Raw genomic sequence first — 17363 nt, forward strand, 5'->3', positions numbered from 1 at the left:
ATTCATCAGTTGATGGACATTTAGGCTCTTACCATAATTTGGCTATTGTTGAAAGTGCTGCTATAGGGGCGCCTGGGTGGCACAGTCGGTTAAGCGTCCGACTTTAGCCAGGTCACGATCTCGCGGTCCGGGAGTTCGAGCCCCACGTCAGGCTCTGGGCTGATGGCTCAGAGCCTGGAGCCTGTTTCTGATTCTGTGTCTCCCTCTCTCTCTGCCCCTCCCCCGTTCATGCTCTGTCTCTCTCTGTCCGAAAAATAAATAAACGTTGAAAAAAAAAAAATTAAAAAAAAAAAAAAAAAAAAAAAAAGAAAGTGCTGCTATAAACATTGGGGTACAAGTGCCCCTATGCATCAGCACTCCTGTATCCCTTGGGTAAATTCCTAGCAGTGCTATTGCTGGGTCATAGGGTAGATCTATTTTTAATTTTTTGAGGAACCTCCACACTGTTTTCCAGAGAGGCTGCACCAGTTTGCATTCCTACCAATAGTGAAAGAGGGTTCCCGTTTCTCCACATCCTCTCCAGCATCTATAGTCTCCTGATTTGTTCATTTTGGCCACTCTGACTGGTGTGAGGTGATAGCTCAGTGTGGTTTTGATTTGTATTTCCCTGATGAGGAGTGACATTGAGCATCTTTTCATGTGCCTGTTGGCCATATGGATGTCTTCTTTAGAGAAGTGTCTATTCATATCTTCTGCCCATTTCTTCACTGGATTCTTTGTTTTTCGGGTGTGGAGTTTGGTGAGTTCTTTATAGATTTTGGATACTAGCCCTTTATCCGATATATCATTTGCAAATACCTTTTCCCATTCTGTCGGTTGCCTTTTAGTTTTGTTGACTGTTTCCTTTGCAGTGCAGAAGCTTTTTATCTTCATGAGGTCCCAATAGTTCATTCTTGCTTTTAATTCCCTTGCCTTTGGAGATGTGTCAAGTAAGAAATTGCTGCGGCTGAGGTCAGAGAGGTTTTTTCCTGCTTCTCCTCTAGGGTTTTGATGGTTTCCTGTCTCACATTCAGGTTCTTCATCCATTTTGAGTTTATTTTTGTGTATGGTGTAAGAAAGTGGTCTAGTTTCATTCTTCTGCATGTTGCTGTTCAGTTCTCCCAGCACCATTTGTTAAAGAGACTGTCTTTTTTCCATTGGATATTCTTTCCTGCTTTGTCAAAGATTAGTTGGCCATACTTTTGTGGGACCAATTCTGGAGTCTCTATTCTATTCCATTGGTCTATGTGTCTGTTTTTGTGCCAAAACCATACCATGCTGTCTTGATGATTACAGCTTTGTAGTAGGGGCTAAAGTCTGGGATTGTGATGCCTCCCACTTTGGTCTTCTTCTTCAATATTACTTTGGCTATTTGGGGTCTTTTGTGGTTCCATACAAATTTTAGGATTGCTTGTTCTAGCTTCGAGAAGAATGCTGGTGCAGTTTTGGTTGGGATTGCATTGAATGTGTAGATTGCTTTGGGTGGTATTGACATTTTAACAATATTTATTCTACCAATCCATGAACACGGAATGTTTTTCCATTTCTTTGTATCTTCTTCAATTTCCTTCATAAGCTTTCTATAGTTTTCAGCATACAGATCTTTTACATCTTTGGTTAGGTTTATTCCTAGGTATTTTATGATTCTTGGTGCAATTGTGAATGGGATCAGTTTCTATATTTGTCTTTCTGTTGCTTCATTATTAGTGTATAAGAATGCAACTGATTTCTGTACATTGATTTTGTATCCTGAAACTTTGCTGAATTCATGTATCTGTTCTAGCGGACTTTTGGTGGAGTCTATCGAGTTTTCCATGTATAATATCATGTCATCTACAAAAAGTGAAAGCTTGACTTCTCTTTGCCAATTTTGATGCCTTTGATTTCCTTTTATTGTCTGATAGTTGATGCTAGAACTTCCAACCCTATGTTAAGCAACAGGGGTGAGAGTGGACATCCCTGTCATGTTCCTGATCTCAGGGGGAAAGCTCTCAGTTTTTCCCCATCAAGGATGATATTAGCTATGGGCTTTTCATAAATGGCTTTTATGATGTTTAAGTATGTTCCTTCTATCCCGACTTTCTTGAGGATTTTTATGGAGAAAGGATGTTGAATTTTGTCAAATGCTTTTTCTGCATTGATTGACAGGATCATATGGTTCTTTTCTTTTATTAATGTGATGTATCACATTTATTGATTTGCAAATGTTGAACCAGCCCTGCTGCTCAGGAATGAATCCCACTTGATCATGGTGAATAATTCTTTTTATATGCTGTTGAATTCGATTTGCTAGTATCTTATTGAGAATTTATGCATCCATATTCATCAGGGATATTGGCCTGTAGTTCTCTTTTTTCACTGGGTCTCTGTCTGGTTTGGGAATCAAAGTAAGGCTGGCTTCATAGAATGAGTCTGGAAGTTTTTCTTCCCTTTCTATTTTTTGGAACAGCTTGAGAACGATAGGTATTATCTATGTTTTAAATGTCTGGTAGAATTCCCCAGGGAAGCCATCTGGTCCTGGACTCTTATTTGTTGGGAGATTTTTGATAACTGATTCAATTTATTCGCTGGTTATGGGTCTGTTCAAATTTTCTATTTCTTCCTGTTTGAGTTTTGGAAGTGCGTGGGTGCTTAGGAATTTGTCCATTTCTTCGAGGTTGTCCAGTTTGTTGGCATATAATTTTTCATAGTATTCCCTGATAATGGCTTGTGTTTCTGAAGGACGGGTTGTAATAATTCCATTTTCATTCATGATTTTATCTATTTGGGTCATCTCCTTTTTCTTTTTGAGAAGCCTGGCTAGAGGTTTATCCATTTTGTTTATTTTTTCAAAACACCAACTCTTGGTTTCATTGATCTGCTCTACAGTTTTTTTAGATTCCATATTGTTTATTTCTGCTCTGATCTTTATTATTTGTCTTCTTCTGCTGGGTTTGGGGTGTCTTTGCTGTTCTGCTTCTATTTCCTTTAGGTGTGCTGTTAGATTTTGTATTTGGGATTTTTCTTATTTCTTGAGATAGGCATGGATTGCAATGTATTTTCCTCTCAGGATTGCCTTTGCTGCATCCCAAAGCATTTGGATTGTTGTATTTTCATTTTAATTTGTTTCATATATTTTTTAATTTCTTCTCTAATTGCCTGGTTGACCCATTCATTCTTTAGTAGGGTGTTCTTTAACCTCCCTGCTTTTGGAGGTTTTCCAGACTTTTTCCTGTGGTTGATTTCAAGTTTCATACCATTGTGGTCTGAAAGTGTGCATGGTATGATCTCAATTCTTTTATACTTATGAAGGGCTGTTTTGTGACCCAGTATGTGATCTATCTTGGAGAATGTTCCATGTGCACTTGAGAAGAAAGTATATTCTGTTGCCTTGGGATGCAGAATTCTAAATATATCTGTCAAGTCCATCTGATCCAATGTATCATTCAGGGCCCTTGTTTCTTTATTGATCCTGTGTCTAGATGATCTATCCATTGCTGTAAGTGGGGTATTAAAGTCTTCTACAATTACTGCATTCTTATCAATAAGGTTGCTTATGTGTGTGAGTAATTGTTTTATATATTTGGGGGCTTCCGTATTTGGTGCATAGACATTTATAATTGTTAGCTCTTCCTGATGGATAGACCCTGTAATTATTATATAATGCCCTTCTTCATCTCTTGTTACAGCCTTTAATTTAAAGTCTAGTTTGTGTGATATAAGTATGGCTACTCCAGCTTTCTTTTGACTTCTAGTAGCATGATAGATAGTTCTCCATCCCCTCACTTTCAATCTGAAGGTGTCCTCAGGTCTAAAGTGAGTCTCTTGTAGACAGCAAATAGATGGGTCTTGTTTTTTTTTTTTGTTTTTTTTTTTTTAATCCATTCTGATACCCTATGTCTTTTGGTTGGAGCATTTAGTCCATTTACATTCAGTGCTATTATTGAAATATATGGGTTTAGAGTCATTGTGATACCTTTAGGTTTCATTCTTGTAGTGACATCTCTGGTACTTTGTGGTCCTTGCAACATTTCACTCACAGAATCCCCCTTAGGATCTCTTGTAGGGCTGGTTTAGTGGTGATGAATTCCTTCAGTTTTTGTTTGTTTGGGAAAACCTTTATCTCTCCTTCTATTTTGAATGACAGATTTGCTGGATAAAGGATTATCGGCTGCATATTTTTTCTGTTTATCACATTGAAGATTTCCTGCCATTCCTTTCTGGCCTGCCAAGTTTCAGCAGATAGGTCTGTAGATAGTATACTATAGTATACTATAGTAGATAGTATACTAGATACTCTTATGTGTCTTCCTTTGTAAGTTAAAGCCTGTTTATCCCTAGCTACTTTCAGAATTTTCTCTTTATCCTTGTATTTTGCCAGTTTCATATGATATGTCATGCAGAAGATTGATTCAAGTTACATCTGAAGGAAGGTCTCTGTGCCTCTTGGATTTTAATGCCTTTTTCCTTCCCCAGATCAGGGAAGTTCTCAGCTATGATTTGTTCAAGTACACCTTCAGTCCCTTTCTCTCTCTCTTCTTCTGGAATACCTATGATACTGATATTGTTCTGTTTGATTGTATCAGTTAGTTCTCTAATTCTCCCTTCATACTCGTGGATTTTTTTATCTTTTTCTCAGCTTTTTTTTTTCTATAATTTTTTTCTTTAATTTTATCTTCTTTTTTGACATTTTCCATAATTTTATCTTCTAACTCAACTATTCTCTCCTTTGCCTCTTCAATCTCTGCTATGGCTGCCTCCATTTTATTTTGCACCTCATTTATAGCATTTTTTAGTTCCTCATGACTATTTCTTAGTCCCTTGATCTCTGTAGCAATAGATTCTCTGCTGTCTTCTATGCTTTTTTCAAGCCCAGCGATTAATTTTATGACTATTAGTCTAAATTCTTGTTCCATTATATTGCTTAAATCATTTTTGATCAATTCATTAGCTGTCGCTACTTCCTGGGGTTTCTTTTGAGGAGAATTCTTCTGTTTTGTCATTTTAGGTAGTCCCTGTGATAGCTCCAAACTGCAGGACACTTCCCCTGTGCCATCCGGAATAACTTGTGTTGGTGGGCAGGACCACAGTCAGACCCAATGTCTGCCCCCAGTTTACCACTGGGGCCACAGTCAGACTGGTGTGTACCTTATCTTCCTCTCTCCCAGGGGCAGGACTCACTGTGGAGTGGTGTAGCCCTGTCTGGGCTACTTGCTCACTGCCAGGCTTGTGGTGCTACTTTGATGGGATCTGGCCAAGGGAATATTAGGTGGGGTGGATCCACAAGGTGCACAGGAATGGGAGGGGCAGGCTTAGCTCACTTTGCTGTACGTGGTCCCCTGCAGGAGGGGCATGTAGCCCTGGGAAGAAGGCAGGCCCATCGGAGGCATGGATCCACAGAAAACAGGATCCGGCATTTGTGCGGTGCAATCAAGTTCGGTGAGGGGAGCTGGTTCTCTTTGGAATTTCGGCTGGGGGATGGGAGAAGGAAATGGCGCTTGCCAGTGCCTTAGTTCCCTGCCGAGCTGAGCTCTGCCTTCCAGGGCTCAACAACTCTCCTTTCCGGTGTCCTCTCGCCCTCCCTGCTCTCCGAGAGCAGGGCTGCTGACTTTTAACATTCCAGATATTAAGTCCCGCTGGCTGTCAGAACTCACGGAGTCTGGCCCCTTCGCTTTTGCAAGCCAGACTTCAGGGGCTCTGCCATGCCAGGCAGGCTGCCCCTCCACCGCCCTGGCTCCCTCCCACCAGTCTTTGTATTGCACACCACCTCTCCGCCCTTCCTATCCTCTTCCGTGGGCCTCTTGTCTATGCTTGGCTGCGGAGAGTCTGTTCTGCTAGTCTTCTGGTGGTTTTCTGGGTTATTTAGACAGATGTGGATGGAATCTAAGTGATCAGCAGGATGAGGTGAGCCCAGCATCCTCCTATGCCGCCATCTTCCACCATCTCTCTCTCCACCCTTGAGTAGGTCCAGTACTTGATGAAACTCATGAAAGCGGGTGGAACCTGTGTTACCCCTCCTCTTTTCTAGGATGCACTCTATATGTGACTGTGACTTTCAGGGAAATTTGTTTGTCATTTTCTGATTTTTTTTTTGAAATTAATTTCTAACTTCTTTCACTGATAAATGAAGAAAAGTATTACACCTTTTGAAATACACCCAGTGGATTGATTATGTAATTAAAAAACATTTTTTCCCTGTCACTGTCTTATATGCTTAGCATAGATGTCCAGCTTAATAGCATATGACAAGGTGTTCCTAGAACACAATCAAAGACCTAGTAATTGAGGAAATGTGAGTGGTGGTGCTAGAAGACAGATGTCTATGGAATGATGCACATCCTCTTTCAAGTTGGGAGGATGAAGACCTGCTTAAAGAAACTAGGGGTGGGAGTGGAGGTGGGGAGAACATTTAACAACATGGGACCAGTCAGAGAAATCCCCTTATTTCTGTTTTGCATATGAAGAACCCTAGAGTAGCTAGGTAAGGCTCTCTAGTTTAATTAAAAAAAAAAAAAAATCATGGAGTCTTATGAAGACTCTTCATAAGTATTTTTTTTTAATTTTTTTAATGTTTATTTATTTTTGAGACAGAGAGAGACAGAGCATGAACGGGGGAGGGGCAGAGAGAGAGGGAGACACAGAATCAGAAGCAGGCTCCAGGCTCTGAGCCATCAGCCCAGAGCCCGACGCGGGGCTTGAACCCACGGACCACGAGATTGTGACTTGAGCTGAAGTCGGACGCTTAACCGACTGAGCCACCCAGACGCCCCTCTTCATAAGTGTTAATAGGGATTTTATCTGCTTATTTTGGTTGCAGTTCCCAATTTTTAAAAATGTTTAGGTAATCTTCTCCACCTTTCCCAAATCCTAATTCTTATAGATTCTGTTGAACCAATGCTTTCACATGTCTCAATTCTTTGTATATGCATTCTTTTCAGATGTATTAAACAAACAAAAACCCTTCACACACAAAAAGAATACAATAACTGAAATGAAAATACACCAGAGAGAAGCAACAGCAAATTAGAAGATGCAAAATGAATCAGTGATCAGGAGGAAAAGGTGATCAGTGGAAAACACCGAGACTGAACAAAAAAGGGAAAAAACATTAAAAACAAATTTTTACTGTTTATTCACTTTTGAGAGAGACAGAGCATGAGCAGGCAAGGGGCAGAGAGAGAGGGAGACACAGAATCTGAAGCAGGCTCCAGGCTCTCAGCTGTCAGCACAGAGCCTGATGTGAGGCTTGAACCCACGAACCATGAAATTATGACCTGAGATGAAGTCAGACACTTAACTGACTGAGCCACCTTGGAGCCCCAAAGAAAAAAAAAAATTTTAAAAATTAGGATAGGTTAAGAGACCTCTGGGACAACATCAAGTGTACTAACATATTCTAGGGGTCTCAGAACAGAAAGAAGAGAGAGAAAGGGGCAGATAACTTACTTAAAGAAACAAATGCTGAAAACAATTCCTTCCCTAAACTGGGGAAGGAAACAGACATCCAGGACTAGGAATCACAGAGCACTAAACAAGATGAACCCAAAGAGGTCTATAGACAGACATAATAATTAAAATGTCAAAAATTACAGCTAAAGAGATCATCTTAAAAGTAGCAATAGAAAAGCAATTAGTTACATACAAAAAAGCACCTGTAAAACTAATAGCTGATTTTTCACAGAAACTTTGCAGCTCAGAAGGGAGTGTCTTGATACACTCAGAGTGCTGAAAGAAAGAAAGAAAAAAACCTACAACCAATAACATTGTATCCCAGCAAGGTTATCATACAGATTTTAAGGAGAAATAAAAAGTTTCCTGGACAAAATTTAAAGGAGTTCATCCTACCACTAAACTGGCCTTAAAGGGACTTCTTTAAGCAGAAAAGAATAGGCCATAACTAGAAGTAAGAAAATTATGAAAGAAAAAATTTCACTGGTGAGAGAAAACATACAATAAAGGTAGTAGATCAATCACTGATAAAGCTAGTATGAAGATTAAAAGAAAAAAATGTAAAATCAAGTATATCTACAGTACTTAGTTAAGGGATATAGAAAGTAAGAAAGATGTCAAATATGACATCAAACACATAAAACATGGAGGAAGTGGAGTAAAAATGTAGTGCTTTTAGAATGTGTTCAAATTTAAGTGACCATCAACTTAAAATAGATTTCTGTGTACATAGGGTATTATATATAAACCTTATGGTAATTACAAACCGAAAACCTATAATGGACATGTATACACAAAAAAATAAAGAGAAAGGAATCCAAGCATAAAACTAAAAAAAAAGTCATCAATTCATAAGGGAAGAGAGCAAGAGAAGAAAGGAACAGAGAAGACCTATAACAACATTAGAAAACAATTAACAAAATGGCAATACATACATATCTATCAATAATTACTTTAAATACAAATGGGCTAAATGCTGCAATCAAAAGATGTAGAGTGACTGAACAGATAAAGAACAGGACCCAACTATATGCTGCCTACAAGATACTCACTTTAGGCCTAAAGATACACACAGACTGAAAATGAAGGAACAGAAAAATATATTCCATGCAAATGGAAAAAAAAAAAAAGCTGGGGTAGCAATACATATGTCAGACAAAGTAGACTTTAAAACAAAACTGTAACAAGAGACAAAAAGGGAAATACATAATGATAAAGTGATCAATCCAATAAGAAGATATAACAATTGTAAATATCTATTCCCCCAATATATATATTCAGGGGTAACTAAATATATAAAGCAAAAATTAACAGACATAAAGGGAAAGATTGACAGTAATACAATAACAGTAGGGGACTTTCACATCCCACTCACATCAATACATAGATCATCCAGGCAGAAAAGCAATAAGGAAACAATGGCTTGAATAACAGACCAGATGGACTTAACAGATATGTATAGAATATTCCACCCCAAAATAGCAGAATACACATTATTTTCAAGTGCACATGGAACATTCTCCAAGACAGCTCATATATTAGGCTACAAAACAAATCTCAATAAGTTTAAGAAGAGTGAAATCATATGAAGTGTCTTTCTTTACTATAACAGTATGAAACTAGAAATAGTTATAAGAAAACCTGGAAAAAACACAAAGACTTGGAGGCTAAACAACCTGCTACTAAACAACCAATGGGTCAACAAAGAAATCAAAGCTAAATTAAAAAATACTTTGACACAAATGAAAATGTAAACCCAACATTCCAAAACCTTTGGGATGTAGCAAAACAGTTTTAAGAGCGATTTTTATAGTGACACAGGTCTCCCTCAGGAAACAAGAAAAGCCTCAAATAAACAATCTAACCTTACACCTAAAGGAACTAGAAAAGAACAATAAACAAAGTCCAAAGTTAGTAGAAGGAAGGAAATAATAAAGATAAGAGTGGAAATAAATGAAATAGAAACTAAAAATAATAACAGAAAAGATCCATCAAATTAAAAGCTGGTTCTTTGAAAAGATAAACAAAATTGATAAACCTTTAGCCAGGCTCATCAAGAAAACGAACAGAAAACTCAAACAACTAAAATCAGAAGTGAAGGAAAAGTAACAACCAACATCACAGAAACACAAAGGATTATGAGACTACTAGAAAAATTATATGCCAACAAACTGAACAACCTATAAGAGATATAGATAAATTGCTAGAAACACACAATCTTCTAAGACTGAATCAGGAAGAAGTTGAAAATCTGACTGAGCTGTTTACTAGTACTCAAACTGAATAAAAACAAAACAGAAAACTTCCAACAAACAAAAATCCAGAACTATGTAGCTTCATAGATAAATGCTACCAAACATTTAAAGAAGAGTTAATACCTATTATCCTCAAACTATTCCAAAAAATTGAAGAGGGAGAAATGCTTTCAAATTCATTACATGAGGCCAACATTACTCTCATACCAAAACCAGATAAGGATGTTATATAAAAAGAAAATTATAAGCCAACATTCCTGATGAACATAAACACAAAAATACTCAACAAAATGGTAGCAAACCAAATTCAATAATACATTAAAAGGATCATCCACCAAGATCAAGTGTGTTTTATTTCAGGGATGCAAGAATATCCACCAATCAATCAATGTGATACTTCACATTAATAAAGTGAAGGATAAAAATCATATGATCATCTCAACAAGTGCAGAAAAAGCATCTGACAAAATTCAACATCCATTCCCCATAAAAACTCTCAACAAAACAAGTATTGAGGGAACATAACTCAACATAATAAAGCCATATATGACAACCCTACAGGTAACATCATACTTAATGGTGAAAAGCTGAAAGCTTTCCTCTAAGATCAGGAAAAAGACAAGAATGCCCACTCTGACCACTTTTATTCAACATAGTACCAGAAGTCCTAGCCAGAGCAATCAGAGAAGAAAAAGAAAGAAAAAGCATCCAAATTGATAAGGAAGAACTAAAACTGTCTATTTGCAGATGACATAATACTATGCATAGAAAACCCGAAATACCCCTCCAAAAACTATGAGAACTAATAAATGAATTCAGTAAAGTTACAGGCTACAAAATTATATACAGAAATCTATTGTGTTTCTATACACTAATAATGAAGTAGCAGAAAGATAAATTTAGAAAACAATCCCATTTACAACTGCACCAAAAAGAATAAAATATAAAATACCTAGGAATAAGTTTAACCAAGGAGGTGAAATACCTATCCTCTGAAAATTATAAGACACCGATGAAAGAAATTGAAGATGACACAAATGGAAAGATATATTGTGCTCATAATTCAAAGAATTAATATTGTTAAAATATCCATACTACCCAAAGCAATCTATAGATTCAATGCAATATCTATCAAAATACCAATAGCATTTTTTATAGAACTAGAACAAATAATCCTAAAATTTGCATGGAACTACAAAAGATCCTGAATAGCCAAAGAAATCTTGAGAAAGAACAAAGCTGGAGGTATCACAATCCCAGTTTTCAAACTATACTACAAAGCTACATTAATCAAAACAGTATGATACTGACACAGAAAATAGACATAGAGATCAATGGAACAGAATAGAGAGTCCAGAGATAAACCCTGGCATATATGGTCAATTAATCTATGATGATTAATTGAAGGCAAGCATATACAATGGAGAAAATATAGTCTCTTCAATAAATAGTGCTGGGAAAACTAGACAGCTAACATGCAAAAGACTGAAACTGGGCTATACCATACACAGATAAGGTCAAAATGGATTAAAGACCTAAATGTAATACCTGAAACCATAAAACTCCTCAAACAAAACATAGGCAGTAAACTCTTGAACATCAGTCTTAGCAATATATTTTTTTTATCTGTCTTCTCAGGCAAGGGCAATAAAAGCAAAAATAAACAATTGGGACTATATCCAACTAAAAAGCTTCACAGTGAAGGAAACCATCACCAAAATGAAACAAAAACCTGTTAAATGGGAGAAGATATTTGCAAATGATACGAGGTTACTATCCAAAATATATGAAGAACTCATATAACTCAACACCAAAAAGAAAAAAGAAAAAACAAGTAATCAAATTAAAAAATGGACATAGAAGCTGAATAGACGTTCTTCCAAAGAAGACCTACAGATGGACTACAGACACATGAAGAGATGCTCAATATCACTGGGGCACTTGGGTGGCTCAGTTGGTTGGGCATCTGACTTCGGCTCAGGTCATGATCTCACGGTTCATGAGTTTAAGCCCTGCATCAGGCTCTGTGCTGACAGCTTGGAGCCTGGAGCCTGCTTAGGATTCTGTGTCTCCCTCTCTCTCTGCCCCTTCCCTGTTCATGCTCTGTCTGTCTCTCTTCAAAAATAAATAAACATTAAATTTTTTAAAAAGATGCTCAATATCATTAATCACCAGAGGAATCCAAGTCAAAACCTCAATGAGATATCACTCCACACCTGTCAGAATGACTAGTACAAAAAGACAAGAAATAACAAGTGTTGGTGAAGAAGTGGTAAAAGGAAACCCTCATGCACTACTGGTGATAATGTGAATTGGTGCAGCAACACCAGTGTGGAGGTTCTTTAAAATATTGAAAATAGAAACACCACATGATCCAGCAATTCCACTTTTGAGCATTTACCCAAACAAAACAAAAACACTAAACATTTATTATTGTTTTTGAGAGAGAGAGAGCATGCACAAGCAGGGGAGGGGCAAAGAGAGAGGGAGAGAGAGAATCCTAAGCAGGCCTTGTACTGTTAGCATGGAGCCTGCTGCGGGGCCAAACCCATGAACTCAGATATCATGACCTGAGCTGAAACCAAGAGTCGGATGCTTAACTGACTGAGCCACCCAGGCACCCCACAAAAAGATTAATTTTATTAAAAAGATATGTTCACTCTTATGTTCATTGGAGCATTACTTACAAAAGCCAAGATATGGAAGCAACCTAAGAGTCCATTAATAGATTAATGGATAAAGAAGATGTGATATCTACCTATGTCTATATCTATATCTATATCTATATCTATATCTATATCTATATCTATATCTATATCTATATCTATATCATGTGTATATACATACATACACTATGGAATAAAAATGACTGAAATCTTGCCATCTGTGACAACATGAATGAACTTAGAGGATATTATGCTAAATGAAAAAATCAGACAAAGACAAATACCGTATGATTTCACTTATATGTGGAATCTAAAAAATTAAATGAACAAATAGGGGTGCTTGGGTGGCTCAGTGGTTGAAAGTCCAACTCTTGATTTCACCTCAGGTCATGATCCCAGAGTTCTGGGATTGAGCCCTGTCTCCGGCCACACTAAGTGTGGAGCCTGCTTAAGGTTCTCTCTGTCTCCTTCTACCCTGCTCTCCCCTATTTGTGTGCACTCTTTCTCTCTAAAATATTTAAAAAAGAAAAAAAAAACCCTGAACAAACAAAACAAAATGGAAACAGACTTATAGATACAGAAAATCATCTGGTGGTTGCCAGAGGGGAGAAAGATGAAGGGATGGGTAAAATAGAGGAAAGGGATTAAAAGGTACAAACTTCCAGTTATAAAATAAATAAGATATGGGGATGCAATGTACAGCACAGGAAATACAGTTAATAGTATGTAACAACTTTGTATGGTGACAGATGGTAGCCAGATTTACCGTGATCGCTTTACAATGTATACAAATATTGAATCACTATGTTGTATACCTGAACCTAATATAATATGTATGTCAACTATATTCCAATTAAAAAACATGTTTTAATGTATTACTTTGGGCTACCAGCTCAAAATGGCAGGCTGCACCTACTTGTCCACCTTGTCAAAATCCTAATTTTATAAAATGGGGTGCCTGGGTGGCTCAGTCAGTTAAGTGTCTGACCTTGGCTCAGGTCACGATCTCACAGTTCATGAGTTCGAGCCCCGCATCAGGCTCTGTACTGTCAGTACAAAGCCTGCTTCGGATCCTCTGCCCTCCTCTCTCTCTCTGCCCCTCCCCCACTCGCACTCTCTGTTTCTCTCTCTCAGAAATATATAAACATTAAAACAATTTTCATAAAGTATATATACCAAAGAATAAATCCATAACTGTGCTATAACATAGGGAATGCTAGCAGTGGACCAAAAACATTAGGGAATTTTGCATGATAATAAAGAAAATGGGATTTAGTGGTATAGAAACCAAACAGCTGAAAAATCTATAGTGCAACAGTAGAAAAACAGAAGATTGCTGAAGTGTTCAGTCTTGACAAAATTCTGTAATGATTCTAAATTTAAAGTCACTTATACTCACAGAAGAATGAGGCTAAAGAAAGGTCAGTTGAGTATCAATTGAGAGATTGCCAAAGATGGACCAATTCAGGCTTATTTTTCACTCAGACCCCAGATCAAGGTAGTTAGCATTCTTTATTGTCTTTCTTTGCCCCTCCTTCACCGAAATTGTAGTTCTTCAAATACCCCAACTTTATTGAAAAGTCTCAGGTCCAACTCCTTACGTTGGTGCAGGTCTAAGGATTGTTAAATCTGAGTTTTCCTAAGTCTCAGTAACTCTAACCTACCTCAATGCTTTTCTGTTCTATATTCTTTTTTTTGACTTAGGAATTTCTCTTTACTTTCTTGTACACTCAGGTAGGCATTTCAAAGGATGTCTGTTACATCTTAATTGGCATTTCTGTGTTTTATAGTGGTGGGTTTTCCAGGATAAATGGTTCACAGTATTGCCAGAAATGGAACTTAAGAGTATATCTTTAAGCATTTTTTCTAAAAGAAAGGCTGAATAGGGAGTATATTCCATTGGAATAATTTCACTTCCAGGAATAATGGCCCTATTTTGTCCTGACATTTGAATAAAAGTTTGTGTAGACTTCAAATTTTAGGTTCCAAACATTTTCCGCTCAGTACTTTATGGACATTTTCTATTATTTGCATTTAGTGTTGCAGAAGAGAAATCCAATGCCAGTTTGATTCTCATTTCTTTTAGGAAATCTAAATGATCATATAACTATTTAAGAAGTAAATCAGTACTTCCAGATAATACAAAATCAGAAAATAAAGCATCAATTCTAGAAGGTATACTGGTGAGTTTGACCAAATTACTCAAGGAACAGATAATTCTATTATTTTTTCACAGTCTCAGAGAAGAGATAAAGAAGGCACACTCCCCAATTAATTTTATGCAGTTAGTATTACTTAAATAAGAAAACCAGACAAGGATAGCTTAAGGGAAAAAAAAAAGAAAAAGAAAAGCAATCTCAGTCATGAACATAGAGGTTGAATCCTAAATAAAATATTACCAAACCAAATCTAGCAGTACATAATTAATATATCATGATCAAGATGGATTAGTTGCAGGAAAAGAAGGTTGGTTTAACATTAAATAACCTAGAAAAATCCTTGCACGTGTGTACTAGGAAACATGTGAAAGAATGTTCATAGTAGCATTGGTTGTATGGCAAAACACCAAAACAGTCCAACTGGCTATCAATAGTAAAATGGGTAAATAAATTTTCATCAATAGAATATTATACAGAAGTTAAAACAAATGATCTTTAGTTCTGTGTATCAACACAGATGAATCTCAAAAATTATGCTGACCAAAGAAAGCAAGTCATAAATACATAAAATATAATTTTGTTCATATAAACATCAAGATAGGCCACAAAGGAAATGATTAACACAAAATTCAGGATAGTAATCATCTCAGGAATATCGGGAGGGGCATACAGGTGGTAGAGTGTATGTATATAGATGATTTCTGGGGTAGCTGGCAAGGTTCTCCTTTCATGGCTCTTCATCTATTCAATCAATATGCTATACATTTATTTCATGCTGCTTTCTGTATGTTATGCTTAAAAACTTTTTAAGTTTTAAAAAATTAAGAAATTTTGCTCATTAAAAGATATCATTAAGAAAGTGAAAAGGTGGGGTGCTTGGGTGGCTCAGTAGATTAAACATCCAACTCTTGGTTTTGGCTCAGGTCATGATCTCATGGTTTGTGGGATCAAGCCACACGTTGGGCTTTGCACTGCACTGACAGTGTGGAGCCTGCATGGGATTCTCTGTCTCCCTCTCTCTCTCTCTGCCCCTCCCTAACTTGTACTCTCTCTCTCAAAATAAATAAACAATAAAAAATATCCTTTAAGAAGAAAGAAAGAAAGTGAATAGGCAAGCCACAGAGTGGAAACAGATATGTGTGATATATGTATCTAATGAGGAACTCATATTTATAATATGTGAAGAACTCTTATGAATAAATAAAAAAGACACTAAATACACACTTCACCAAAAGGGGAGATGAAAATGGACAATTAACATTTGAAAATGGGCCCAATATCCATAGTCATAAGGCAAATATAGATTAAAGCCACAGTGTAATACAGGTACATACCCACCAGAATGGCTAAAGTGAATATGCTAAGTCTTCACAGCACTGGTGGCCGTGTAAATCGATACTGCCACTTAGAAAACAGTGTGGCAGTATCTACTAAGGTGAATGTATGCCAATCCTATGACCCACTCCCACTCTTAGGTATATAACAAGAAAAAATATATGTATATCTATCTATCTATCTATATATGTATATTTACATATGAGCAGGAATGTTCTCAGCAACACTGTTTATAATAGCCTCAAACTGGTAACTACCCAAAGGTCTATCATTAGTAGAATGGAGGAATAAATTATGGTATATTCATACAATGTAGTACTATACAGCCATGAGGATGGATGGACTACAATTACATAGAACAATACGTATAGACCTCACAAATGTAAGGTTGACAAAAGAAGTCAACAACAAAAGAGTACATAGTACATGGTTGTATTTGTATAAAATTCAAAAACAGGAAAAACTAATGAATAGTGTTGGAAGTCAAGACAGGGGTCAACCTTGATGAGGGATAGTACTTGAAGCAGGCCTCTGGGGGACTTCTGAAATGGTGGTAGTTTTCTGTTTCCTGATCAGGGCCATGATTACACAGATATGCATTTTGTGAAAAGTCACTGAGTTTTATGCATGATTCTGCATTTTTCTGTATATATGTTATTTCTATAATGTGTTCTTTAAAAAGGAGGGGAAAGGCCCGGATGATATTATGGTTGATGATATTATGTCACTGAGGAATCTGATTGACCTTCCAATTCTTTGTGCATGACTTGTAAAAAACAAAACAAAACAAAACAAAAAGGAAGTAACTAGTAGAATGGAAATTGAAAGTAAAACTTTTTAATTTTTTTTTTTTTTTTTTTTAGTGTTTGTTTATTTTTGAGACAGAGAGAGACAGAGCATGAATGGGGGAGGGTCAGAGAGAGAGGGAGACACAGAATCTGAAACAGGCTCCAGGCTCTGGGCTGTCAGCAGAGAGCCCGACACGGGGCTCGAACTCACGGACCGTGAGATCATGACCTGAGCCGAAGTCGGACGCTTAACCGACTGAGCCACCCAGGCGCCCCGAAAGTAAAACTTTTAAACAACACATGGGGAAAGTGGGTGGAAGGGTATACAAGTAGAAACATTCTTTGGTTGAATACTCTTGATTTTTCTGCCTTAGTTCTCTATTATATTTTAAATAGAGCTGGGAGTAGGAATAAATGATAATGTTTGAAAACAATGAATTTATAAGATCACTTTCAAAGAGGAGGCTGGTGCTTTTATTCTGCTGCACCAATTCTCAGCTCCTTTAGGAATACAGCCCACTAGGGGTACGTGGGTGGCTCAGTTGGTTAAGCGTTTGACTTAGGCTCAGGTCATGATCTCACAGCTCAGCAAGTGGGTTCCATCCCTGCATTGGGCTCTGCAGACAGCTCAAAGCCTGGAGCCTGTTGCAGATTCTGTGTCTCCCTCTCTCTCTCTGCCCCTCCCCCACTCACACTCTGTCTCTCTATCTCTCAAAAATAAATATTAAAAAAAAAAAAAAGGAATGGAGCCCA

At 37.2% G+C, this 17363-nt stretch overlaps 1 protein-coding gene across 4 annotated transcripts in view; it reads left to right on the forward strand.

Annotated features, from left to right (window-relative positions):
* TRIM69 (tripartite motif containing 69) overlaps positions 1-17363 on the forward strand; it is a 45873-nt gene that overhangs the window by 15755 nt on the left and 12755 nt on the right. The window lies entirely within an intron of this gene.

Source organism: Puma concolor, chromosome B3 (genome assembly GCF_028749965.1).
Source record: "Puma concolor isolate L17-30 chromosome B3, mPumCon1.1.hap2, whole genome shotgun sequence".
NCBI lineage: Eukaryota > Metazoa > Chordata > Mammalia > Carnivora > Felidae > Puma > Puma concolor.